This window comes from Agelaius tricolor, unplaced genomic scaffold, assembly GCF_023055355.1.
Source record: "Agelaius tricolor isolate 1412-34295 unplaced genomic scaffold, bAgeTri1.0.p SCAF_1, whole genome shotgun sequence".
NCBI lineage: Eukaryota > Metazoa > Chordata > Aves > Passeriformes > Icteridae > Agelaius > Agelaius tricolor.
The window spans coordinates 48800286-48827958 of record NW_027269261.1 but is presented as its reverse complement, the minus strand read 5'-3'; the positions used below and the strand labels follow the sequence as shown (position 1 = coordinate 48827958).

Here is a 27673-nt window from a genome sequence, read left to right as displayed (position 1 = left end):
TCCCAGATAATTGTTTTATTTCACAAATTTTCACTCATATACGAAGACATGGATTAAAATACACCATATTCTTCAAAACATATAAGCAATATTTTAAAATAGTTCTCACTGGTTTTAGCAAGGGATTGTGGGCTTTTAACTAGAGATAACAAGAAGTCAGTTTATGAACATCAGGGAGGAAAATATTTCAGACTTGACAAACAACAACAACAAAATGCCTTAAACTTAAACCCACAGGACCTGAATTTTAAACCCAGATCAGACCCGAAGCAGCAAATCCAACATGTGATGTAGGATGTAAGCCAAGCCAGCAGCCTGCTGAGCTGATGCCCTGGCTGGAGGGGAGGCCAGTGGTGTTCGTGTCATGCATAATACAGGCCAAGTAGGCTACAGGCTTCAAAATGGGTAGAATGCTCTAACCTGGAGCAAATCAAACCACAGAGCTTTGCACCAGTTTGTCAAAGTCTTATTAGAACCTTCCCACAGAGTATCAGAAGCAGGTTAGCTCCCAGCCACAAATTCAGAGCCTGCTGTGTATGTGGCTTGCATGGTAAAGGGGCTGGTGACTGCTCAGTTGATGGGGAAGCGGTAGAGCAGGAAGATACTTCAATAAGTGGTTTAAAAAAGAAAAATCTTCCAGTGTTAAAGTTTAAAAAATAAATGAAATCAAAAGAAGTATGTACACAAAGTGCAACCCATATAGCTCAGTATAGCTCCATGACTGTTTTTAGAATAGAGGTTTCTCTTCTGCAGCTGCAGAGGAACCAGTTTGCTGCCACTGCATCAGAGTGCAGCTGGGTAGAAGAAATCACCCTTGCTGGTGAGGGTGGGTGCCAGCTTGCATAAAAGCAAGGCCTATGTCTTACAGCCCATTTGCATGCCCTCTTCTGGATTTGGTCATTTTTCAGAAGAAGAGTTCAGCCTTTTGCTGGCAGCCACAGCTACAGGGCAGCCCCTATAACCTGCATACCCATGGATCCCCTTTGGCAAGTGTGGCCTGCAGGGCTCAGTGTGTGTGTGTGTGTGTGCAGGGGAGCAGAGACTTTTCCCCAAGTAAAGCACAGGGTTAGTTAGATGGAACTGTGGCATAGTTATATACTGTGTATGTGCAAACTGCTCCACAGAGTTATCACCCCCAGCTGCTCTGAGTACTGTGTCACAGCCAATGCTTACTTTACTTGTGCCTCCTACAGGGATCTTCTTGTTCAGAATTTGTGTCCAGTGCAAATGGCTTTTGAAAGTCTGGATCTTTTTAACAGTTGTAACTGAGCCCAAAGTAGCTCTCTACAGCTACCTGAAAGGATCTTCTGGTGAGGTGGGAGTCAGTCTCCTGCCACGTAACAAGTGAGAGGACCACATGAAATGGCCTCAAGTTACCCCATGGAAAGTTTAGATTTGATATTAGAAAAAATTTCTTCACTTCAAGAATGGTCAGGGAAGTGGCAAAATCACTGTTTGTGGAAGTGTTCAAAAGGTCTGTGGAAGTGGCACCCGTGGATGGGGTTCAGTGGTGAGCTTGGAAGTGCTGGGCAGCCAGCTGGACTTGATTTTAGGAGTCTAATCCAAGCTCAATGATTCTGTCATTCTATAAAATGACATAACATATTCTCAGTCTCAAAAAAACCCCACCAGAAACAGGTTCTTGGGAAAAATCCTGTCTTAATCCTACCCTTAGTCTTGTATCTGTTTTTCTCTAAAATCTGTAGGTCTAGTATGGCTTCATTGTTAGAGCCAAGAATAATGAATTCACCCTTTTTCACCTAAAGAGAAAACAGAATTCACTGAAAGCAGAAAAGCAAAAGTAGTTTACAGAAGACCTAGCTAAGCTTTAAACATGAGTATTTACCACTTCAGGTAATTGCAGAAATTTGCAGTTTAATTTAGATGGAGACATTAGGGCACAACTGCAGGTGCTGAGTGCCTCTTAAGGGAGTGTTTTTAAGGTAACAGCTTCTCTTTCTCCCCTCCTTCACTAAGAGAAACCACACACAAGACAAGAAGAAAATGATTTGGTATTTTTTCACTAGGTGTTTGATGCTTTTAAAGGTCATGGTAGGGTATTGCTTGTTAGATGTACCAATAACAGCAAATTTTTAAAATTAGCTTATATTCTCTGCATGCTTTTAAAATATCTGCTCAAGTGCTTTTGATGTCTTGCAATATTTCACAGAGTACAAAACCTGAGAAGGTTAGAATCGACATATTTACTGGCTTGGGCTTTCTTTCTGCTGCAGAAGGGCTAATTTAAGACTCAAAAGATGGTGAAAGGTTTTCATTTGGAAAATACTTGTATAGAAAACAAGTCACAGAAGAGATGCTGAACAGATAGGATTAAGGGGCATGCAGGATTGCTCAAAAATGCTATTTAAAAGATCGTGATAACAGACTAATTAAAAGAGCATCAAAGTCTTAAAGGATTATGTAATCTAAAACTAAAAAATAATTATTGATTTAAAAAAGAAGAGAAAGAAAAACACCTTATTTCTTGTACAGGAAGAGGGGAGCTCTTCAAGTAGTAACCAAATAAAAGTGACATTTTGATTTCTATATTTGCCATATGGTAATGCTTGATGACTTCCAAACACACACCACCCACCAAAAAAAAGTGAACCCAAAAATCATTCCCAGCTTCCCAGCCTGGGTAAACATCACTTCTGGTTACTCTTCTTCAAAGCAGTAAGGACCACACATAGTCCAGGCCATCAATTGTCTTCCATATCCAATTTTCACTCCTTTCCCACCTGCTGTATCTCATGGTGTGTGCACATATGGCATCTCTAATTCTGATTTAAATACATTAACCTTAAGTACTGAGAAAATAATGTTCTACCAAAAGGTAGAGGAAGATGGACCTTCAGTATTTGTTTTAATTTGTTGTGAAGTCAAAGCAGTGCCTGCTGGCTGGTACTTGAGTTGATGAGATTTTTAATGCACTGATAGTGGTGATCTTTCACAAAGGAAGAGCTAGTGTTTCTTCCAAGGTCAAACCAAATAAATGTTGTCTTCTAAACTGTTGTCTATTTAAAAGAGAAAATTACAGATTATGGGGCATCTCACTTTCCCAGGTTTTCTACTCTTATGTCCCTGGATGAATTTAGCTCTTCCAGTATCTTCCTATTCAAAATTTAATTATTTCCCTTGCTTCTGGCCTGTGTTTTCCAATTTTACTATTTCTTCAGTATTATTTATATTGGGAATCCAGCTTTAAAATCAATCTGTGTTAGAAATACAGAATCTTTACTTGATATTGGCTTTCCCTGAGATATTCACTTATGAAAAATTCCAGCAATAACTTTAGAGTTTTAATATTTCTTCTCTTTTTGTCTGGGTCAAAAACATTGCAGAGAAAAATTGCTGCTTGAGATGTAAATTCATGAACATTTATCTTGTAAGCTAGAAGAGCTCAAAGAAATTGAGAAAACATGGTTTTTTTCCAAAAGGAAGAAAAATACTTTTTTTTCTTACTAAAAAAGTACCACCGTGCAAAATGTAAAATTCTTCTTTTTAAACAAAAACTGGAGGAATTTGAAGTCCTTCTCTAAATGCCAATTTTAAAGCAGACTTAATTCTGTAATTTCTCACAAAGCTGATTCTTTGCATGGCTGAATAGCTGGCAGTGTAAGCGAGCTTGTTCCTCTGATGCTTCACACCTCAGGGAGTTATGTACAAAAGAGCAGACTCTTGTTTTCTCCTTGCAGTAAGTGGCTATGAATGACAGGTTTTCAACAACAGCGAAACACTAGTCTTCGTCACTAGCTTGATTTCAGACAACCTGGATGTTGGGAAGAAGTCAGAGACTATATAAGTGTATTTATGTGAAATGAGAGTACATTCCTCATCTCTATAGACAAAAGACATCTGAGCTTATGACACAAGACTCACATTGTCTCCACTCTCAACCAGCTCTTTCTTCATGACACCCTTGGGTTGGCTGTGGCCACTAGCAGAGGATGAGTTCAGCAATCTTGCTGGCAAAAATGTACTCTCAGTTTCTTTTAGGTCAAGTTCAGGATTTTGTAGAAACTGAAGTCTTCACAGCACTGGTCTAGGGGCTAAAAATAAAGAAAAATCTCAGACAAAAAAATCTCAATAAATGTGGACTTAGCTTTATAGGAAGAGTGATGAAAATCCTGATAGCTAACATTTCATGGTTCACTTTATCATGCTGCAAAGTAAGGGGAAAGGAGAAAATTCCCACCCTAATCTGAGGTTATGGTGTTGTATCACAGTGGTGCTGCAGACAGCTGATCTCATGGCTGTGTCTTACTGGCTTGTGCAGTGGGGGCAGAAACCTTGGCACACAGGAGGGAAGATACTGTGAGTCCTCTGCATCAGAGCTTTGTGTTCCTTTCTGACTCACAGAGCCAGTTATCTAGATGTAATTAAGAGATAAAGCTACTTTATAATGGCCAGGAAAACCATGTTCCTGACCTAGAGCTATTCCCTGGAGACAGTTACATGAACAACATAAGGCTTGGTTTTCAGCCATTCAGGCCAGGCCAAGACTTTCCAACATTTGCTCATCTTGGTCTGAAACTGCTGAGCTCAGCACCAGGCTTCAGCTTTGCAAACTTCAAGAGGAAGTTGAGGTCTGACATTTTGGTTTGGATGCACTGTGAAAAGGAAGTCTGATTTTGAATGTCAAGAGTGGTCCAGCCAGCTATAGAAGCACCGACTGTTCAGCTCGTAGTACTTGTCGTTTCCATATGCGCTGAGTTTCAGCCAACTGCTGAAAAAACAAACAAAAAAAAATAAGCTCTGTGCCATACAAAATAGGTTTGGCTGCAGATTGGGTGCTCATTAAATCTAAACAATTTACCTGGGTTCTAACACCTATAGTCTTGTGGCAGAAATCAGAGAATGAAGGAAAAATCCCACTATGTTTCTCCAGGCTCGACTTCTTTCCTTTTATTTTCCCTTCAGAAGGGCTTCATGATAGAGCTAACGAGGTGATATCACTCTGCTAGATAAATTAATTTAGATTCTCACCAGAAAGCTGGCAGTCAGAACCAAGGAAGAGAAAGGACTGCAGGAGGAGGGAGAAGGCCACCATCTGCACAGAAAGGTGGCAATTGCCAACTGGGCCCAGGACTAAAGGATGGAGAAGAGGAGAGGATGACCAGTGTTATTTATGTATGCTTGGCTTTGGTTGTTTTCCTAGCTACAGAGGAGACATGCCCAGCATTTTGAAATTGCTGAAGCTGCTAGGAGAGAAGAAAGACAGAGAACCTGGTACTGCAAGCAGAACTCTGGAGTACAATTGTCTGCAGTGCAATTTTTGGTGTCTAAACATGCATGACACAAAGAACTACAGCTTCCAAAGAATTACAGTCCTGTCCTTCTCACTGTGTTTCTTTTAGAGAGTTGGAGGGTTTAATGTTGTGAAAATATTGAAGAAAGAGTTGCTTCCTCATGCTTAACTTTCATCAATTTGTTATCTGTCACTTTATCAAAGCAGTATTTTCCTAGTCTGGAGAATTCAAGGCTATGATGATATATAAGAAACATCAGAATCTTTTCTCTGTATAACCCCATTCAGTCACAAGGAATCTGCTATCAGCTGGAGACTGCTACCGTTGCATCTTCAGTTCAGACACAGGCTGTTGCAGACGAGATGCAGACTGTGTTCTCCCACAGAGTATTTACTTTCAGCTTCTTTTGTTGTTCCTTTTTATGCAAAATAAGTATTTTTGAATGTAAATACAAGATTAGGGCTTGTACATGGAAAACGTGATTAGCGAGTGTGCGCCTACTAGCATGCATATTATTTTCATTAATCAGTGGTGACAGTCATTTTGTTTTCATGGTTTTTGGCAATCCATTTGCTCTTTTCTGAGAGACTCAGTACCTAAGGAGTTTGCTGGAAAACAGAATTTTGTGAGAAGATGCTGGAAAAACACATTCTTTCAACCAGCTAAATGCTGTCACTGACAGTTACTCTCACATTATAAGCAAACCATGTGTGAAAACTCAACACGAGCCTACCCTATCCTCCTGTTTTGCCTGGTGAAGGCACAAAGAGGTATATTGCACATATTTCAAGCTTTATTTCTTAGCTCCCTAAGCATTTTTATCTTCTTTGATAGTAAGGAAAAAGAAAAAAAAGAAACCTATTATCTAACCTATTGCCACTTCTAAGCTAAGGCTCATTTCTTGCTAAGGAGACATCCCTGACTGGATGGCTGCATCATTTGGCTCTTGGTCTAAATAAGCATACATATGTCTGATATGTCAGGGGTAGTTTTCTTCCTGATGAAAACCAGCTGTTTGACAGTATTGCCTTAACATCTCCTCTTGATAATGTTAAAGACAGAAAAAATGGGATCTGTTCAATCCAGATGTAGCCATCCAAAAGTTATTCCAGATCATCCACCAAGGTTCTTACCATAAAACATTCAGGCACTGCTTAAGAGTAATTTGCTCAGCCTTTTTTTCTTCCCAACAACTAAGGAGATATGTACATGGCAAGATCAGATATCTAACTTTAACATGGCTAACTATAAATGAGGTGATTCTTCTTTAGAGTGAACAGCTAAGTTCATTCTTAAAGCAGTAGATTTAGTAGTAGCTGGCACGTAGCCTTTCCTTCAGCTTCCTACCCAGCTAGGATAGCTGAAAAGTCATACAGGGTTAAAGGACTATATATAGCAAAAGGACTCACCTTTGGTTTTCCAAGACCATTTGAAATCAAAGTCTTGAATCGCGTGCTTAAACTGAAAAAAACCTTGGATCACCTCTCTTCCAAGGGGAATCTGGCACTCTGGTGGGGTGTTTCCAATAGCTTCAGCATTGAGCTGTACATAGGAAATGCTTCAGACTAAAGTTTGTATCTTAAATCTTTGCCATGTTCTGAAGCACATAAATCTTCATTTGATATAGCCCTCCAGGCCTTACTTGAACCACTTGGCAAGGTGATCTGGAGTACCAAATCACTTCCCATAGCTGGGAGCCTAAAAGACTCATAAGACATAATGTTTTTTCATTTAAAAGATCCATCCCTGAGAGAGTCCTACCAGTATGAACTAACCTCTGCCAGGCAGGTATTATTCATCCATTTTTTTATGACAAATAATTATTAACAGGCTTTAGGGCAAAAAAATTGAGTTATTGCTTTGAGATTTTGTAAGTTTAAATGTGCTCTTGCTACCCAGTGAATTCACATCTGTATGCTGCAGGGCCATGTTTGAAAGTCAGGATTGAGAGTATTAAGTTAACTGAGATCCAGTGTAGGTTTTGTGTATCCCAAGGCTAGACACAGCAACTCCAATCTGATATCTGAATTAACTGGTAATTAGGACACTCAATGCTACTGGATGGAGTGAATATGTATGTGTTGATATGATGAGAAAGGGATACTCAGTATCATTCTCCCCTGTCTTTCTCTGTAACTTTGAACAACTGCAACTTTCATTTTTTTTTTTAAGGGGTGGGGTCAAATCTACTTGTCTATATGTTTTCTGCAGAATGTGCTGAGGATGGCTGCTAGGTCTGGTTCACTATGGCCAAGAAGCATTTAAATTGAGGAGACTGTCAAATTTGGGGACTTAAATAAGTTTGCTGAGCCTGTGAGATAAAGAACTTTCTATGGTGTTAAAAAGCAGGAGAACTCCAGGGAACTTATCAGTGAGAATGAAAAAAAATAATTTTAATTTCTCAAAGATCTAAAAAAAGAATTTGAGGAGCACCATCAGGACTCTAGGAGTCTAGAAGTGACTAGTCATTTATCATGGACTTGCTCCTTTAGCTCCCTAACACCATCTAAGAATTAGGAGAATAAATTCTTAAAGTGGTGAGTTTTAGATTCTGCAGCAGTGGAGAATCCCATAAGCACTCAAGAAATAAATAAAATAAAAGAAGTCTCAAGCCCTCACTTTACTCACTTTCAGAACTGTTTTATCATATTAGGCATATAATTTATTACAGTTTTGAATGACTGTTCTGCTATATGGGTAGAATTTAGTTTCTAAATCCAAAGCGGTTTTGGCATCACACACATATTGAGGCCTTCTTGCACTTAGGAAGAGGAGCAATAAAAGTGGCATGAGACAGCATAACAAAAAGAATAAAGCAACCAATTTCTTATTATTTGTCTCTTAAACTAATATTTGTTCAGATTCATTCCACGTTCCACCTGTAATATACTTACAAAGTTTAAGACAGAGGAATACAACTATATTACATTTTATAGCATCCTGAAAGGAGTGGGCAATCTATTCCCTTTTCTTGCTGTAAATATATTTATCTCATTCTGTTCCACCATGCCACAGGAACTGTTGTTTCATTGAGGTCATATGTTTCAGTCTCTCTCCCTTTATATTTTGCGACTTTGCGCCAGATGTCAGCGGTTACTGCCAGAGACAGACTCAGTTTTCTCACCAGTCTTTCTTTGAATCTTCCTTGTCCAAAAATGTATCTATTATCATGGTTCAGAGACAAAATCTGTGACCTTCTTAACGGTTTTTCAGGTATCCTTCAACGTTTTAAAATCACACGAGAGTCTTCTAGAAGATGATATTGCAAACAGCTTTATTTGGAAAGTATACAATACAGTCATATACATAAAAGTGTACAAAACCCACTGCATCTGTAGAGTAGTCCACAGTCTTAATACCTGGTTGGCTTATTGATGGCCAAAACTCCACCCAATAAAACATTCCTTTTGCACCTGCAGCTTTCCTTGTGCAGTCTGCTAGGCTCAGGCAGGCTGGCTGGTTGTTCTCCTTATACAAGGAGTCATTACCTGAGTGCTCTCACGCCCTCCAGTCCAACACAGCCCCAGTGCCCTGAGTCTGCTCAGCCTTCCACAACCACCTTGGTCTTGTTGAATATGGTCAGCCTTGCTTAATTTCTCTGTTCTTGCCAAGACTATCAATACAAGGAAACTGATCAAAAACCACCTTCTGAAACCTCTTGTCTTCCAGAGACAGCCCAGTTAATAAGTTGAATTTTTCTACAACAGAACCTACGTTTATCCAACTTTTAATTTAAAAAGCACTGTTGCTGTAAAGTAATTCAAATGAGCATTTCTCACCAGCTATAAAACAGTAAGGTTTTTTAATGAGTTCATGGCAAGTGCTCTGGGCACATAGATAATGACTGCATCTCGCTGGATAGCTGCCCTTAGCCTCTGCCATCTTAATTCCTTCTGTCCTTAATGATTTTCCCTCATGTTCCCAGCCCAGACACAAAGAGAAAAATTCCAAATCCACTAGTATGTTCAGATGCAAGTACCACAGTACCTACTGTGATTCTGTCCTTCCTCCTTGTAGGCAGGACCAAATTCACCTTTGATGTGATTTTATCACTGTCAATGGAGTTCCATAAGAAATGATTTTCAGGTAATTCCCAGTGGACAGCTCAGCAGGAGCTGCTTACATTGATTAAGCTGCTGATTCCCAAAGATGTCTCTGTTACTTTTTAGGAGAAAAGCTGGAAAGAGGAGTTTTGATTTTTCAGTATGATGTTTCCAGAAAGTATTTCCCCTCTGAGTAGAAAATAAAATAGCTTTAAAATGTAGAAAAAGTGACATAAACTGTATGCAATCTCTTTTTATTGGGTTGCCATTACTGTTGAGAAGCTGTAAAAGACTGGGGATGTGATTGAGTTGATAATGTTATTGAGCTTCTCTCACAAGGGTATACCCATCAATAACTTCTGTTACTATATTTTTATGTCCTCCAAAAATAGCTGCTTGCTTGCCTTATGTCTTTTTTTTTTCCCTCAGAAACAGTTCCCTGTAAAGAATAATTAATTTTAGTTTATACATTGCAGAACTCCTTGAAGTTTCCCTGGATAGGTTTAGAAGTTATCATAAGTTGCCCTCTCTCCATTTTCTTTTCCCATAGTCATCTGTTGCATTGTGTATGGGAAAGGAGAAAACTCCTGTGATGGTGTGGAACTCAGTAAGGGAATCTGGGATTGACCCATGAGCCAAGAATTAGCACAATTAGCTGTGCAGGAACAGCCTAGTCCCACCTGGTGATTTCAGGACTTTTACCAGGTCTGTGGAGGAGATTTAGGACCCTTTTGGCTCATTCTGGCAAAGAGAAAGAGATCACCATCAAACTCGTAACACATATGAGAACAAGCAGGTAGGCACAGAGAAAACAAAATATGGCTTCATCTCATTTCAAACAGCAACACCAGCTCCCATCAGGAATGTTCTCTGGAGATTGATATCTGCTAGCATTTAATGAGCCAAGTACAATGTGGGCCATTAAGTCCTCCCAGCTGCTTATCAGTTCCCCAGGAAATGTCCTACACCTCACTCCTAATTGTTCAATTACACCCCCATTGCTGGGCTCTGCAGCCTTGCTGTGACATCACATTTCTAGCAGCTGTGTCTGGCAGCCACTAACTAAAAGGCTGCATCCCGGTTTGAAAGCCAGGGAGAGAGAAGGACAAGGGGGCTGGTTGATGATCAGCTGTGGTCAGTCCTGCATGCCCTGGCTTTCCATCAGAGTGGAGCATACTGACAGATTCAAGTGGAGAGGAAAGAAAGCAGCAGTCGTGTCGGCCTCTTGGATTAGCTGGGGACAGTGATCAAGCCCATGGAAATTAGGATCCTCCTCCAAGCATCTGCCCTGCAGAACGTGACAGCTTGGCTCCCATGCAGAGATACTCAGGAACCTGAGTAGCTGCATTGCACAGGCAAATCTGATTTCTCCTTTTGTTTTTTAAAGCCTCGTCTTTCAAACTTCCTATGAATAGGATGTAGAATCTGCAGAGTGAATCTGCTAGCAAAAGGGTTGCATTGTGAAACCTTTTTCATAAGGTTTAATCACTAGGTCACTGTAATGTCAAGATACGATGCATCTATATTATGTGTACGTAGCAACTCATTTATTATTTAAATGCACAGTAAAGCAAAGTGATAAAAGTTGAGATGAACTGTTTTCATGGCAGAAAATTGAAATGAAATGCCTCATTTTTCAAATAGGAGAAGTCCAAATGAATCAACTCTGTCATTCTTTCCTTGAAATGTGTCAATTTTAATAGAACTGTCTCTTTGGTGGAAACATTATTCTGTCAGAAATTTTCCAACCAGTCATATACCCCGCAGCAACTGGTAAAAATGGCAGCACTGGCTTTGAAGGCTGTCCCAGTAGCCCAGGGCAGTCTGGCCAGTGAGCCAGCCAGGAACCTCCTTTGCCTGTGAGGAGCTGCTGCTGCTGATTCCATGTGAGGGTGTGGGCAGATCCTCCTGCCATCCACAGTGGTGGGGCTGGCTCTCACTGCACAGCCGCTTGCAGAGCCCTCAGTTTCCCTCCTTTGCCACCTTGCAGCTAAGAAATGCATCATTTCTTGCAGTGTCTCATACCAAAATGCAAATATTCCTCTTTCAGTCAGAATGGCAAACCATGACATCTCAAGGATTCACATCCTACCCAACAGGTGAAAAAAGTGGCAGCTAGATAGGCACATTCTGTCTCTTGGAATATTTTATCTGAGTTTTATGTGAAGGTGACTTTGCAATATTCTCTTAATTCGGTGTATTAAGTAGAGTGAGTCAGCATTAAATAAATTAATATTTAAATGCTTGGGGGAAAATTGCTGAAGTTTTGAGGAGCCACAAGCACATGGAACACTGAAAATTAAGAGTTTGCAAAGTAGATGGCTCTTTGTTAGCTTTTAAGGGACACTCTTAAAAAATCCTAATAATGCCATGACATTTAAACTAAGCTTCATCCACTGAGAGCTACATATGCAAGCACAGCAAATAAATCAAAATCTCTAAGCGTCACTTGTTTTCATGGATAACTTTGGATGTCCATGCAGACTCCTAAAGTATCTGGAACTATCTAGCTCAGGGAATCAGTCTGGAAAGTTTTATCCTGGTTACTGATTGTGAATCGAGGTACAGTACTGTATCTATTAAATTCTCATTAGGTAAGCAGTTGTGTTAGCTAGGTTTAGTCAGAGAAACTGTCTGTTGTACAGGATCTACTTTTTAAATTTAAAAACTAAATAAAGGTTTTTTTCCTCAATGTAGATTTGAGGTTGTATGTTCAGCTGGAGTTGCGACTTGCAAGCTCTAGAAACAACATAGTAAGTGTGTGAAATTAAAAATAAATTTATTTAATTTAAAAGCGTCATGTTAAGAGCAACATCTGTAGAGTGGATGTCAGACAGTCTCAAAATAGACTTTTGATCTTCTTTTCTCATTCATTGCAAAGTGAGAGGCTGTTGCTACAGCAGAATGCAAATCAAGAAGGCAGTCTTATTTCTCTCTACCAAACCTTGTAGACCTCAAAGTCCACACATACTCCTAATCGTGTGCTCAGGTCATAAAAAGTAATCCTTAAGAATTCAGGAAGTTAGTTAAAAGGTATGAAGAGCAGTGGTGCTGGGTGAGAGCCCTGGACTGTTTACAGGCACAGGTTATGACCCTTGTGGAGCAGTGTCAGGGCTGTGCTCTCCCTTCCAGGTCTTTGTGGTGCTGGCAATGCAGTCAGTGCCTGCACAGATCCTGCCAGGGAGAGGGGCAACTGGGTTGCACTCAGGCAGCTCCAAGGCCTAACAGCTCTGCCTTCCCATTAGGAAATGCTGTTTCTGGTAGATCTGTCTGATTTTTCTGTCCAGGGTTTGTCCTGGACTGACCTTGCAGTTTTCTCTGCCTGCCTTTGCCCCTGAGGCCAAGCTGAACTCACCGCCTAGAAGGAAGGAGTGGAGCTCAGAGCAAGCCTCACTGCTGAGGCATTACCCTGTAGATCTCCATGTTCTGCATTATGTTCATTATTATTGTTAGCATTTATTTATTGTAGTTATCTCAAAGAGGGTTTACATGAACTGCAGATGCATCTTCAACAGGAGTAGCCAGGAAATATCCATTGCCTTTTGAATGTCAGGTGCTTAGTAATCTGCTCTCTAGAAAAAAAAAATAAAGTCAGAGCTACAATGTCTCCTTCAGCAGTGATTCCAGGAAAGCTTTCTCCTGCATACCTGTCCTTCAACATTCTTTCCTGTGAAAGAGAACAAGGAGCTTCTGTCATCCTTGGACTTGTAATGCATAAATTGTCCTCTGCTGCTATACTTTGCAAGCTCCAGCAGCAAGGTTCCCCAACCGTAATCCAAAACAACTCCCCATAAGTGCTAATGAGGGTCATGTAGATAAACCTTTACTTTCTGCATGTTAAACTTACCCTGAAGGACAATTTCCAAGACTTTAAAACATCAGTGAAATGGGGAAGGGGAATATTAAGACTCCCATCTAATGTCAGTGCCTTCTGGCCAGTTTCGTTACTTCCATTTTATTCCTTGCCACTGATCCTTAAATAGAATTTATAGTAGTCCATTTTACACTCACCTTTTCATAGGGTCACAGAAGTATCCATGCAGAATGAGTACTCTCATTCAGCCACAGAACATAAATGCTCTGGGAAAAAGAGCTCCAGGTAAGAAAAAAAAAAAAAAAAAAGAGGATAAAATCTCCTGGAAAAAATCAAGCTTCTCTTATCTGCTGTACAAAGCACCCCAAAGGGACTAAGTTTTCAGCTTTGCATACATTGTGGGGGCAGCTTTGTGGTCGCATCCATTGTCATCCTTCACAGAAAGAATCCAAAGTTTGTGGAGAAGTTACACTTGCCACTGAGCTGGCAGAGTATAATCTGCCATTTAATTATAAAGATCACATCCTTTCATGCCATGAGAAATAATATGCAGTCCCAGGAGTGCCATACATAAAGTGAGGCAGCAAAACACACACACTGTCCCAGTATGATATTTGACAAAACTGCAGAAACAATAATTACACTTCTCCCTGTTATTGTGACTCCTTCAAGTGCCAGTTCACTGGTGGTGTGATATCAAAGAAGCATGTTATCTCATTGGATTGGGTTTATATGTCAGATGGAGTGAGGTACCATTGTTGATGCACCACTTCAGTGAACTCTTCTTTCTCAGGTCAGAGGTCTGTTTTCTATCGTGAGGTTCTCTGAGTGCCAATACTGGTCCAGTATGGTCCTGTGTGAAATTCAGCTGTGCTGGGCTTGTCCTGGCTGCATGCCAGGCATCAGCCAAAGCCATTATAGTGCTCTCCCTCCTCAGCTGAAAGAAAAAATAGAACAACATTCATGGGTCAAAATAAGGACAGGAGAGATCACTCACCAGTTACCATCACAGGCAAGCAGACTTGACTTAGGGAAAAAAATTAATTTATTACCAATTAAATTAAGGTAGCATAATGAAAAATAACATCAAATCTTAAAAACACCTTTCTCCCACCCCTCCCTCTTCCCAGACTCAAATTCACTCCCAATTCTCTCTACCTTCCTCCACTGCAGCACAGGGGAATGGGATTTATAGTCACTTCATAACACATTGTTTCTGCTGCTCTTTTCCCCTCATGAGGAAGACTCCTTACACTCTTCCCCATTCCAGTATGAAGTCACTCCCATAGGATACAGGGATCCAGTCTTCCATGAACTTTTCCAACATGAGTATTACCATAGGCTGCAGTTCTTTGTGAACTGCTCCAGAGTGGGTCTCCTGCAGGGTCACAAGTCCTGTCAGAAATCCTGCTCCAGGGCAGAGTCCTCTCTCCATGGTGCTGCAGGTCCTGCCAGGGCCTGCTCCAATACAGGCTTCCAAGGAGCCACAGCCTCCTTTGGGAACCCTCCTGCTCTGGCATGGGGTACTCCAAGGACTTCAGGTGTGTCTCTGTTTCACTGCAGACCTGCACGGGCTGCAGGGTGACAGCTGCATGGCCATGGTCTGCCCAACAGGCTGCAGGGCAATCTCAGCTTTGGTGCTGGAGCACCTCCTGCTGCAGCACCTCCTTCTGCACTGACTTTAGTGCCTGCACAGCTGTTCCTCTCACGGTCCCTCACCCCTCTCTTCTCCAGCTGCACTTGCTTTTCACAGTACCTCCTTTCTCCTTAAATAAATTATCCCAGAAGTGCTGCCACCATGGGCTCAGCCTTGGCCAGTGGCAGGTCTAAACCAGCTGGCATTGACTTCTCTGGACACAGAGGAAGCTTCTGGCAGCTTCTCACAGAAGTCACTCCTGTAACCCCCATTTGCCAAAACCTTTCCACACAAACCAAATACACCAGCCTGTTACCATCTAACCTGATGGTAGGGAAACTTTGCTGACAGGATGCAGTGCCCTGAATGTACTTTCTGTGAAGAGATTATGTAGTGTCCACAATACCTTCTGCAAAGAAAAACTTATACAGACCAGCAAAGAAACAAAGAAATGAAGAGCTTCTCACTGATTTCACTGGGTTTTTAAGGATTCAGAACATTAATTGTTTCATTCAAATTGTCTGAAGGGTTTCAAAATGTTCAGAACTTCAGCCTTCAAAATGAAAGTTAACACAGTAATTACCCAAGGGACCTAGCACTATGGAATTATCTTACTCAATAGAACAGTAGCTCTTATGTGATCTCTGTTAACTTTTGTCATTGTTGTCTTTCTGAGAAATGGAGTTTAGTGTGACACTAGCCATGTTACCTACTAATCACCACAATATAACTATATTGTGAGTGTCAATGGGCAGAAAATTTAAAAATTTACCATCTCCTTTTGAAGAATTATGTAAAAGTAGCTATGTAAACTGGTCTGGATTTTAAGAAATAAAATACAGGGTTTTGTCTTTCCTCCCTTATCTCCTCCATATCCTTTGGTCAGTCTTGGGACTAGAATTAGAAATGTCAGTACAACATCAAAAAGATATTAGGCACTCAGGTCCTGTTTCAGCTGGAGCTGAGCACTGAAGTATAGAGAGACCCTTTGAAAATCACAATTTTACTACAAGGGAGCCTGAAATATTCTCCAATGAAGAAAATAGGGGATACACTTTAAAAGATGCCTGCTGCACTTTAGGTAAGGTTACTAAAGTGAAGCACCCAGTCTCCTCAAAGGAAAAGTACATGAAACCATGCAAACATTTGTTCTTAGGAAATTTCAGCTCTTTTCTATTTTTTTTTATAGCTCAAGTACCTGTAGATCTGAAACAGCCACATGCTTTAGTACTTTAAGTGGGGGAACTGGAGCTTTTTGGAATTTTTTCTCACTTCTTTCACAATGAGCAGAGGGTTGCAAAGCAAAAGGTTGACATATGGGTCACTTCTGCTGATACACTTGCTAGATCATAAGCAGCTGCCAGTTTGTTTCAAGGACATAGAAATTGTTGGCTTACAGTAAGAGAGCTGCACACAACTTAATCAGGAACTCCTCTGCAGAAATATTTACCTGTTTGAAAGTGGTCCTTTTTATTAACTAGAGAATATACTGAAGAAAAAATGTTTTGTATGTATTTTAGAATAATTTATTAGCTAATTGTAAGATATTTTTATAATTTTTTTTCATAACATGATAGTTGGATGAAAAACAAAGTGCATAGAAAATCCATGGACATAATTCCAAATAACTAAACTTCCTATAAAACCCATAAGATACTTCTCAGACTTCTGAAATTTCTCCTGAAAAATATCAGACTTCCTTCAGTACCTGCTTAGATGGAAGAATTAGTGTGGCATTTGAAGACCTTTATGGCAGCAGTCTCCATGTAAGTTTTGCAGTTTCTCTTTGTTTTGTGTTTGCACTGATCATATGTACAGAAGAGAGTTTGTTTATGATCCTAAAAGAAATAGCTACTATTTATATGTAATTCTTCCTGAATGAGTCTTCTCTATTGGCATTTTTTTCTGCCTAAAAAGCTCTATTTTAGGATTCTCATTTGTAAAACCAATGCAATAATGGAAAGCTATCATCAGAACTATACCATGATTCACAGCTAAGAGTTACACCTCAGCTGATGGTCATTATTACTGCAGAGGACACAAATTACTTTCAACTTGAGCTTAGGCTTGCTGGACTAACAGAACTCAGTTAAAGAGAAATCTCTGAGAGGTGGAGTTAAAACCTTTAATAATATCTGTAAAAAATTAACTTTCCTGAAAATAAAAAACTTAAGAAATGAAAAAAAATTCTGAGTGGAATTCTTGCCTCTGAAAAACAAAATTATTAATGATGGGCTGGTCTTTTTCTGCTGCTTATTCCTCACATACACCTCAGTCTGTAACACTGCAGTCATTTGCTGTGGTGGTGATGGCACCATGGAGAGCAATGACATCAGCTGACAAATTAGGCATGGAAGAGGCTAACTGAAGCAATATTCTTTTTTATATCACTTTGATTCACTTGCAGCCCTGAAACTAGGCAAATAGGTAGTTAGTGTAATGTCCTCTTGCTTACCTTGGCTACCTTAAATTACTCCCTAATTCATCATGTCATAATGTTGGCTTGAATGTCCAAATCTCCTTATGGAAGTCTTGTCAACACAGGCACAAAACAGACCTCCAAATCTTTGCACAACAAGAGTATTTTTTGTTTTGCAGAAACCATTCCATCTTCTTTGCCCATTTCCTCTTTACAATCATTCTCTCCTTGATCCCAAAGCTATGGCAGAGATTAAGTTTTCTCCTTATTTCCTCTATAATCTTTCAAAAAATTTGCTACCTCTCCTCTCAACCCTCACAGATAAATTTCTTATTCCCATGCTATGTCCAGAAGGCTACTGTGACAATCCTTTTCCTGGCTTGTCAGTCCTGTCTTGAGGAAGGCAGAGGGCTTGCATTTACTGGTAGAATGAACTATCCATCTAAAAAGAAATTTTAGCAGCATTACTTGTCACTTCAGCTATAATCCACAACAAACCATTTATCTTTCTTTGCTGTGAAATACCTTCCTAGACTATCCTTTCTCCTTTTGACTGCTTCCTCACCTCTGCCAGCAACATCAGCTCTCCTCTCATGTAAGAGGAAGCCTCCAAAAATTCCCCTCCATCAAAACAATCTCTAGTCCTAGTAAAGACAAAAAACATGTGCTTGTTAAAATTCAGGCAGCAGACAAGCTGGGATTGCTCCATTTCAGACTAAGTGGTATTGAGTCATCCTTATCTCCTTGTTCCCCCTCCTCACTCAGCGCATTTTTGATTACCAACATGACACTGAGATTTGAATTGCTCTATGAGGTAGGTAGGTAGGTAGGTAGGTACTCTGCCTTGTAGGATCAGACCCACAAGCTGGATTAGTTTCTGACAGCTGCCTCAATGCAATAATAGAAATGACACATTACTACTTAAGTTGTGGAAAGTGAGACCTGCACTTATGGGCTTTTCAGTCTAATAGGCTCCTTCAACAGCCACCATAATTTACATTAAAATTGGTGATCCAGAACAAATTCCAGTTTTACATTAAAACATCTAGCAAACACAGACATGAGGGCTCAGCCCTATTGGAGACAGTCATAGGAAAGCTGTTGATGAAGCAATGTTTCATGGTGTTCAGCATGTTCAGCATTACACAGTGTGAGGAATCTTGGAGTTTGGGAGCTGCATGGATACTCTTGAGACAGCAGCTCTGCAGTAAGGAGCTTTTCTAGTTAGAAAGGCAAAGAGAGACTTAAATTAACAAACTTTACATGGGAGATGGTTGCTGTTCAAAAAACCTCCTTCCTAAATGAAAAGGCAGTCTTTTACCCATAGCCTGGTGCAGCCTGTAAGACCAGATAGGAAATCATCAGTCCCTCCCCAAAACAGGTTCCCCAAAACTGAGCTAGGATTGAGAAACTGTCCATGGAGGTTTTATGTCAGCAGCACTGCTTGCCCCTGAGCACACAAATAAGCCAAGGCTGAGGTCCTTCAAGAAACCCATTCTCATCTCCCTGTTGTTTAAGAAGAAACAGGTCCATGTGAGGAGCTGTATTTAGTGTCTGAGATGCTGCACTTTGTGATGTGGGCACTGCTTGTCCTGGCTGACACTGCTGATGAATGCTGGTGAATTCCTTTTGAACAGAGGCAGACTGGTATAAGACACTCAAGATTTCTGAACTGGTTGCTTTTCACATCCCATGAATTGATAGGTGTAGAAATATATTTTTTAAATAAGCTTTTTATGAAAATGTGTAAACTCAGAACCAGGTGAAACCTTGCCATTCAAAAGCCATTTTGAAAGGAGAAAGTATATGCATAGCTATATAAGAAGTGTTTGCCATTAAAGAAAGACCTCATAAGAAATGAGGTCTATAATGTGAGCTTATAAACTCAATATACTACCAGCAGTTGTACATTATTTGTCCTGGATGTATTGGGTTTTTGAGTAGTGTGAAAAAACACCATATTTATGTTCTTCTGATCCACTGTTATAATCTCACACATACCCCTTGCAAGTCATATAAAACAACACAACCATTTGTCTCCACAGGTTGATGTGTGTTATCCTCATCTTGCCACCTGCTACTTAATGTTCTCCCTAAAAGTTTGCTGATCCAGCTGGACCTTCATCTCACACTCAACATCCCCTCTCAACCAACTTTACAGCCACCTTGCTAGCAATCTAGTTCAGACACAGTCTGGGTCCTTGCTCCTCTGCTACACATTCATCTCTGCATGCATCAGTTCAGATTTTCCATTCCTCCACTTCAGTGGAATTCAGTTATGTTTAATTGAGTTACCCCTGACATCCTCCAGTGACAGAGAAGAGACCTGGCGAATCATCTTTGTTTTGTCAGCTCTAATTCTCAGTTACAGTTTTATAACAACTCTCATGTCCAATTCACTGCCTGTTTCAGGGCAGGGCTGGACAAAGCTCAGTTTGAATGGCAACAAGTACGCAAATGGCTGATTAGACCAGTCCCTGGAGTCTCTGGCAGAGCACCAGCCCCCATCGAGCTGGAAGCTGTTCCAGCACCCAAGACTCTGCACTGAAGGGCATCCTGTTAAAATAGACAAGAAGAATGGCTGCAGGGAAAATGGTAGCATAACGAGAATGTGGAACTGAGGAAATGCTGATTTACCAGACTGATATAGAATAAAAAGGAACATCTACCATTAAGGTTTGACTCTGTGCCTCTTCTCATTACAGTACTCCTCTTTCCATTCACAAGGTCATTTTTAAAACTTATTTCTTCTCCATTCTTTCTTTTTCTTTCTTTTTTTTTTTTTTTTCCAGCTCAACAGGGTTAGAGATGGCCAGCTCATTACCCAGTGCAAGGCTCACTGTCCTGTTGAAGTCAGCAAGGGCACGCCAATACACACACCTCCATCATGTTTGAGCCTGATGGCTTATATTTCCAGGAAATGAAGGGCTGTAGAAAGAGTGAGAATTTATCAAGATTTTACGGACACTTAAGATAGCATTTGTTGAGTTCCTGTTTTCTGAGAACATTGTAAGTGCTGTCAGAGAAACAGCATGGGAAAAACATAGGCAGACAATCTTTTGCCTCTTAAAATTTCAGAACAAAATTATGCAACTAACATAGGAAATATGAATTTATATACACATTAACTCTGAGAAATTAAGATGGCTGATACATTTTTTGAAGACATTATTAATTCTTTGTCACATAACTCAGTAAGTCAGAAAACCTTCTTCTTCATATGTGCATTTTTAAAGATTACCCTAACTTCTTGCTTCTTAATGCAAGTATAAGAAGTATATATTTTATTTTACTGCATTACCATTATTCATTTGAAAGGGAAGAATTAGCTGCCTACTATTCTACAATAAACAGATGTAAAATATAGGCAGCAATAAAAGCACAGTGGTCTTTTAATAGGCAGCTGGATGTGATATCAGGAGCAGAGGTTCAAGCTAAATAAATTTGATTTTTTAAGTAACAGAAGAAAAATAATCCTTCAAAAAGTAAGACCTAAATTTGCTAAAATATATGTCTAAACATACGTCTTTACAAGCATACCAAGCATTGTAAAGCAGAGTGACTGTATCAAAATTTCTTAAGCCTGCATTTCCCTGGCATGCTCTGAAAGCATGGCAAAAAACAAAGTTGATGGAACACATTACTGAAAATGTCAAATTCCAATTTTCTTACATTTGTGTTATTTTGTTCTAGGGAATGCTGTGATCTCTTTCACTCCCCTGCTGCTGCTGTTTATGCATATACGTAATGCTATTCCTCTGAACAGTCTCATCAAATTTTCTAAAATTGATCATAATTTTAGAGTTAAAAGGGGACATGAGAGTTTGCAGGATTTACAGCCTACTTTACTCCTCCAGTCCTAAACTACAGCTTTAAACTTTCTGTGCTTTACCTTAAGCAGTGTTCTTCCAATCCCTTGCAAGATTTTGAAGCTTTGCAAGACTAGAAAAAAAAGAAGAATTTGCAGGTTTGGGGCTATATTTTCTTAAGCAATTTGGAGCCTTTATTTTATTTAGAATAAAGCATAATCAAAGCTGAAAATTATCTTTCTCATCTAAATTTGCCTCTATGGACCTCTAGACCACAATATTCCTTGACAAGTTTTAGTTAAATTACAATGCTTTCTGCTGCTTCACTTATGAAATATTTGAAAAAACAAAACTTGTCTGGTGAAAAATTAGATTGAGATGCTGATATAGTTAGCAAATCAATGCTTCTGAAAACTTGTACTTTTTATTGTGTTTTACATCTTTATGTCTACAAAAATCATGTCATGTTGGTAAATGATGCCCAAGAAGTCTCCCTGCCCAGACCCCTGATTGTTTTCATTTGGTGTTTTGGTTTGGTTTGATTTTTATGTTTGCTTTTTTTGGGTTTTGTTTATGTCTTCCATTTATGCTTAAGAGGAAATACTGCATATTCCATGTAAAAAAATACTTTATGCAGAACACTCTATATTAAGTATTTTGATTCGTTATTTGATCTCTGAAGAGACAGATCTTCTGAGATTTACAAAAACACTCCCCCCTTTTTAGATTGATAGTGTAACTGAACCTCACTTAGTTTTTCTTTAAAAAAATAAGTAAACAGGGAGAATCACAAAATCTATCGTCTCATCAGAGTTTTCTAATTTCACAAGAATGAAACTGGCATGATTTCCAAAAGACATCTGCTTTTCTTTAATCAAAACTTTTCCTGATCCCTTTTCTGTATCTGCACAGTCACCAGAATTTGTAATCCATTGACCCATGCATTTGCACAAACAGAAAAATTCAAGGTACACTTTTGTTATAAATCTGGGCTCAAAATTGAATATAACTTGATAACTTTAATGACCTAATGCAGGAACTTCAATAAATATGATAGTATAGATGTACTCTAGACAGTTTGAATCCCTAATAATTGAGTGATTATGTATTTTAGCCTGGATACTGGTAATAATATTACTATATTTTTAAAAATAGGTAATAGATTTATTTACATTTTCACATCTATTAATAGAATTACCAGCGTGCAGTTAAGGTGCATGCTGATATGACATATTCCTAGTTTGGGCAGAGGTACAGATTAATGTTTATTCATAGGAGGGCAGCTATTTAATATAAAACTCCAACAATGAAAAAATACTTGATGGTAAAATAATTAATGAGGCAGCACTGGTGTGAAGATCTGTCTAATGTCAGCTGTAATGCATCAAAGCAGTTATATCTGTGCATAGCTAACAATCCCCTAGACCACTACTTCCTAGGAATTGTGTTCCTTGAAGAATGGATTGTCTATTCTTTGCCTTCAGCTTGCATTACATTGACACAACTTGCATTATAGAAAATAAAATTAGCTCTAGCAAGTAACAGAGACACATGTTAATCTAATAGATCATGATATAAAATTGCCACTTCTTATTAATTTTTTTAGTACGGCTAAAACCCTGTTTCTGTGTTCTAGACCTTTGAAGAGCATGTGACCTTCATCTTTGCCTATCCTCGAAATTTTCACACATATTTGAGCTAAAAAAAAAATTAAATTTGCATTGCATTTCTAAGTAAATGCATTTCTCATCCTCCCTAAAGTGGGGCCCTTATTTCATATGTCAGCTATTGCAACTTCCTTCTCTATTTCTTTGAGAAATGCAGTCTCAGCCTTGCTCCCATCCAACCCACACTGACCACTGAGATGTCCCCGTGCTCACCATCCCTGGCCTTGTATTCCCTATCCAATCAAACCATGCTGCTTTATTGCCTTCTGTGAGAGTGCTGATACCCATCCTGGTTATATGCACTTATTCTCATTCCTTATGAAAATGCCAGCCTACACTTCTCTTGTTAACCTTCAAACACGGAGGCTTTGTGTTTCTGGCACGCTTCATACTCTGAAAGAAAGGTCCATGATTAGTCACAAGGCTACCTCATTATTTTTTCCCCCTATCTTCCCTATAATTTTCCTTTGCTCTGATACCTATAGACTTTGGACAACAGTGTGTTTAGAACATACTTTGGTCAATAAATACTATTTCTTGAGTCTTTATTAGCCTTTTCACTCAGCCTAAGCTTTTACAGAGGGAGAGGATGTCTTGTGGTCCCTACTGTGCCAAGCACAATGGGTCTTTGTCCATGAATTAGGCATCTAAATGGTATAATATTCTGAATAGTAACTTTAGTTCACTACCTGTGAAACAGACCTATAAACAGGATTTTAGAAGCTTGAATTAGGAAGAAATGTGTTCTAGGTAATTTTCATGTTAAAGCCTCAAGGAAGCAGCATGACTGACTTTTGTACTAGGATTGCCCATTGTACTTCTCTATTTTATATGCCCAAGGAAACCTTTCACATCAGACTTCAGTTTTTCTTGTTCTGTAAAACCTGCTGACTGCTTCAGGCTAAGATTAGAAAAACTATGTAGAAGAAAATGATGCAAAAAATATTATAGAAAGTTTGTTTAATCCTATCAGTTGATCACTGTTTTATATGATGAAGCACAAATGTTCAAAAACACTAATTTTCTCAAACAAAAACAATTATTGTGTGCATGACTATAATTCTGGGTATTTTAGAGGGAGGGATATGTAAAAAAAAAAACCAAAGCAAAAACCCCCAGAAACATCTTTTTCATGCATTTCTTTATTTTCTCCATTTTCCTCTCACTAGGAAAAAGCAACTAACAGAAATACTCACTGACTTTGGAACAGAGATTAGGAAATAAGAAGGATATTAATTACCATCAAAGAATCAGGTGTAATGGCAAAAAACAGTAGTATTAAGCTGAAAAAGCCCAGTAAGTTAAAGATAAAATGCATTCATTATATTAAGAGTTGTTGCTAGTTTGTGCAGCAAAGGAAAAAAGTACCCAAGGCAATGATGCCTTAGTCACTCTCGCAAAAATGAAGATTTTACCTTTCTTTTCTGTAAGTGAATGGAATGCTACAGGGAGGAGCATGATGGAAAAGCCTTAGAGTATAGCAATAAAAAGAAATGGCTGTACGAATGAACTCTGTGGCACTAGAAGGCAAATACAGCAATTACTAAGTCTAAGGGATGACAAATACAAAATGTCAGCATATGTGCAGACATTCTTGAAAGAAAAGGTCATGAAAAATGACAAATAAAAGACACGTGTTTGCTGTGAAAAGATATTCTAAGTCAAAGCTAAATACCTTTATTTAAAGACACTTCCACAAGAAGAAAATGTTATCCATAATATCTAGAATATATGTCCTAATCCACTCACTGTAGTATCAGTTAATAGAAGCTATGGACTTATAAAATATTAGGTGAAAACTTACATCATTTTGAAAAACACTCAAGCATGAAGAAACATCTTTGTATAGAATAAAGATTTTATTTAAATGAAAACAAATACTTAAAAAAGAAAGAAATCTATTAGGCCATTTTCCTTTACTATACCTCCAGAAGTGCTGAGAGCTCTTGAACTTTTTCATGCCAATAATCTTCCACTCTTTGATTTTGTTTTTGGCTTTCCAAACATTAAATTACTTCTCTTGTTTGACTAACACATGTGTACCTAGCCCCATATGATGAAATTGGAAGCGTTACACCGCTGAGATAAGACCAGCTAAGGGAATTCCTGAGCTAAAGATCTTATTTTTGACTGTATCACAAAATCTGATAACCCTCTGTGGAGAAGTGATAATAAAACTTCTTCATCCTGCATTAAATTAATGTGGCCAGTGTTATTTGGTTTTCAGGTACTTGTGATAGCAGCATATTTTGCTTTTGAGATTCCTGGCAGTGTAAGGTGGCATTCAGATGTCTGATATCAAAAGTCTCTGGGCTGTCTCTCTGCTCACTTACCACACCAAGCTCTGGCACTGAACTCACCTCAGCAAAATACTGTGGTCTTGCTCAGGGAAATACAAGACTTCAGACATGCTGTTTCTTGCATTTTTCATAACAATGACAATCTAAAAAAAAAAAAAGTCTAAGAACTCTCATTTAAACAAACACTATCCAAACAGAGATTATCCAAACTCCAAGGTCATTGTTGATAGAAAAAGATAAATTCCCTTATTTTGAAGGTATATGCTTTTCTTATTAATATGTTAATTCAGGGTCATTCCTGAACCCTACTAGGAATAGGTCCCTGGATCTTCTGAGGGTATCTTGCAAATACAGAGGGAAAGAATGCACCAAGGGTGACTGGGGCCACTAAATGTCAGCAACTTGCTCTAATTCATGTACACTGATGTACATCTAGACATCCTCATTACCCAGTGGCAAAACTTTCACCCTTGGAATCACTGAGGAGCTGTCATCACCTTCCACCAGCACTAGGAGGTGTTGAACACCTGACTGAAAGACACCATGTGAGCAAGGAGGAAATCATTGTGTAATCAAGGTGTTCCTTAAAAATAAAGTGTCCTAATCAAATAGTTCCTGACTAAATATTTAAAGACAATCTGTTATTAAGAGAAACATTCATTCAATTTGTTGTTCTACTCTGCTGTCTTGGGAGAGAACTTAATAATCAAACAACCAAATGCTGTTCCATTAAGAAAAATGCATGTTTATACTCAACAAACTTGATTTGATAATTTAATGTTAATGTTGTACCTTATTGACAGTTTAGTTAATGCCTCTTGCATCTTCTCTGCAGTTGTTTGACAACATTGCCTTATGACTTCCCCGAGCTGTCAAACGCGCTGAATCTAGATCTTCACATGAGTGCGCATGAATGGTTCAGCAGCTTCTGTGCACAGCACAGCCAGAATGATGAAACACAGAAACAGAGTTAGAGGCACAGATAACCAAACTCAATTACTCCACATAGTTTTCACTCTGTTGACTCTGGTAATTTTAATTGTTTTCAATCACAAACAAGACAAAGGTCAACATGAACGTGAATCATACTGTGTCATGTGGTTCTTGCAGACTTACAAACAGGTTTGTCAGCATTTCTGGCAAAGAGCAGCTGCAGGGTGATACCAAATGTTTTATGTCTAAAGCTCATTAGTTGTTCCTTTGCTTTACAAAAATAGAAATCTGTGCATGCTTGGAAACAGGAAGCTCTGAACTTAAACTGTACATCATGCTCAGCTATCTTCTCTTGAAATGTCTCCTCAGGTAAGGCCACTAGCATACTTATAGTGATCCATTTAAATTACAGGATGAGGAAGTAGGTTAGTTACAAAGAAAATGGATCTATTCCCCATAGCAAGAATCAGTCTGCCTGATGGTTTACTTGTAAATAAAGTGTAGCAATAAAGAATGAGAGAAGACACACAGATGTATATAGGTTAGGAACAAAGATTTCTAATGCTTTCTATACCATTGCCCTAATTTTCAAAGCACTCTTCCACTTCTAACTACAATGAAGATTTCATTTTCATAAATCCAATTTCCAAGAAATAATCAAATGAGTGAATGAGATAGAAAAAAGAGAGATCAGATATGCTGTCTAAAATTAAATTCCTGTTAGGACCTGCTTAGAAGGATAATCCCTCTGTTTCTTTAACTTTCTGTGTTTGCTGATTTCAGAAATAATTGTTTTAGTTGTTGACACATACAAGGGCTTGTCACACCTAACAATTTATAGCCACTAGATTTTTTTCCCTTTGGCATTGTTTGTACCCAATGTAGTCAGAATGACTAAAAGCTAATGTATGCTCTTCTAAAACTTTTATTTGGGTTACAAATATATCTTAGGCCTGGTTTGCTCAAAATCTATATGAACAAATAGATCAACGACACAGGATCCTAAATGATGAAACACCAGAAACTCTGCCAAGATGCCAAGGGAGTGTTCACTTTCTGACTTGCTCAGGATAGAAGCAGGATGATCTGGAGGCAGGGCAATGCAATAATTAAATGGGCATTGCCCAGCAGGAATGGATGCAGCCAAGCTGGCCACTTTATGTCCTTCTAAGCTCCTGAAAAAAATTGCAAATAAAAAGATGGCCAACTCTAAGCCTGTGATGACCCACTTCTGACTAGCAGACAGGAAAGAGAATTCTTTCTTGGAGCCACATGGACTTTCAGAGCTGGAGAAATGGGGGAAGATTGTGCCTTTCCCCCTGCCACTGCCAAAACATCAAGAATAATGATAATGTACATCAGGGCCTAGATTTTGCCAAGATACCTTCTCTTCAGTGATGTGATGAAAATCAGCAAATCACAGAACACAGAAACTCACATGCAAAATTTAAAGAATAACAATTCCTGTGTCAATCTTTGTGGACACCAGGAGGAAATATCAGGAGGTATTAATTTGCCTGTGCAGACTTTAGCAATGATTGAATTGACACCACCTCAGTGCTGCAGTGAAAAGTCTCCTCAGGGTGTGGGTAGGAAGTGAGTGCAATATACACTGTTATATTTTCAGTGTGTGATATCTGAGCAGTGCCCATCACCTCTGCCTCAGACCCTCATCAGCTTTAATGCAATTACTCTCTAGTGTTGCTGTGAGGACATGTAATGTTGCTGCTCTTATTTATTAGTGCAGAAAGTGATGTATTGGAAGGCTAAGATCTATATATTAAGATACTTAATTCCAAT

The 27673-nt window shown here is 39.0% G+C and overlaps 1 long non-coding RNA gene across 2 annotated transcripts; it reads right to left on the bottom strand.

The window, feature by feature from the left end:
- Window positions 1-8509: 8509 nt before the first annotated feature.
- Window positions 8510-21193, bottom strand: LOC139592818 (uncharacterized). Of its 2 annotated transcripts, XR_011680123.1 has the most exons (4): window positions 21057-21193; window positions 19834-20092; window positions 13307-14046; window positions 8510-12867 (listed from the first exon to the last, which is right to left on the bottom strand). It is a non-coding gene; the product is annotated as an uncharacterized lncRNA (long non-coding RNA). The 2 variants fall into 2 exon arrangements; XR_011680122.1 differs by lacking the exon at window positions 8510-12867 and having other exon boundaries at window positions 13306-14046.
- Window positions 21194-27673: the final 6480 nt, after the last annotated feature.